Consider the following 1528-nt stretch of genomic DNA (forward strand, 5'->3'; position numbering starts at 1 on the left):
CCCCCCCCCCGAGGCAGACTGTTCCACTGCTCAAGCACTCTCACAGCTAGGAAGTTTCTCCTGATATTTAGCCCTTGTAATTTCCACCCATTAGAGCTAGCCTTGCAATCCGGAGCAAGAGACAATAGAACTGCTCCATCTTCTACGTGACAGCCCTTCAAACATGTCCCCTCTAAGCCTTCTCTTTCCCAGGCTAAACATACTCAGCTCTTTCATCCTTTCCTCATAAGACTTGGAGTCCAATCCTCACACCATCCTGGTTGCCCTCTTCTGGACACGCTCGAGCTTGTCAACAAGTGGGGTATGTCTGTGTGTTCAGGGCCACCAAGTAGCTTCCGACCCTATGAATTAATTATAGTTGGACTATAAGGAAGGCTGAGAGCCGAAGAATAGATTCTTTTGAACTATGGTGCTGGAGAAGACTCTTGAGAGTCCCTTGGACTTCAAGGAGATCCAATCAGTCAATCCTCAAAGAAATCAACCCTGACTGTTCCCTGGAAGGCCAGATAATGAAACTGAAGCTCAAATACTTTGGCCACCCAATGAGAAGGGAGCACTCACTGGAGAAGACCCCGATGCTGGGAAAGATGGAAGGTCAAAGAAGACGGGGATGGCAAAGGATGAGATGGTTAGACAGTGTTATCGATGCAACGAACATGAAATTAAGCAAACTCCGGAGCACGACGGAAGACAGGAGGGCCTGGCGTGATGTGGTCCATGGGGTCGCAAAGAGTCGGACTCGACTGTGCGACTGGACAACAACAAATGAATTAATATCCTCCAAAAAGTCCTCTCGTTCACAGCCTTGCTCAGGTCTTGCAAACTGAGGGCCTTTGTGGCTTCCTTGACGGAGTCCATCCATCTAACGCTGGGTCTTCCTCTTTTCCTGCTGCCTTCTGCTTTTCCTAGCATGATTGTCTTTCCCAGTGAGTCTTGTCTTCTCATGATGTGACCAAAGAACGATAGCCTCAGTTTGGTCATTTTAGCTTCTAGGGAGAGTTCAGGCTTGCTTTGATCTAGGACCCACTTCTTTGTCTTTTTGGCAATCCACGGTTTCCATAAAACTCTCCTCCAACACCACATTTCAACGGAATCCACATTCTTCCTATCGGCATTCTTCATTGTCCAACGTTCACGTCCACAGATAGTAAGGGGGGATGCTACGGCGTGAATTATCTCTGGCCGATTTTCCACAAGCCGCTGCTCCGCCCTCGCTCTTCCTCTCCCCCCCCCCCCCCCCCCCGATCGTATGTGTCAATTTCCCACTACTTCCTGCGCGGCCGCATTTTGACCCGCAGCTTCACCCGGTTTCCCCCGCGTCTTTTCGATCCTGAAATCGGCCGCACAGCAAGTAGTGGGAAATTGACACATACAATCAGGGGGAAAGGAAGAGTGAGGGCAGAGCAGCGGTTTGTGGGAAATCGGTCTCAATCTTGGCCGCCAGGGGCACATCCTGACCCTTAAGGGTCTTTTCTCGCTCCTCCATAGCTGACCTTCCCCGTCTCTGTCTCCTTGTGATTTCTGGGTT

This window comes from Gekko japonicus, unplaced genomic scaffold, assembly GCF_001447785.1.
Source record: "Gekko japonicus isolate JY-2015 unplaced genomic scaffold, Gekko_japonicus_V1.1 scaffold1328, whole genome shotgun sequence".
Classification (NCBI taxonomy): Eukaryota; Metazoa; Chordata; class Lepidosauria; order Squamata; family Gekkonidae; genus Gekko; species Gekko japonicus.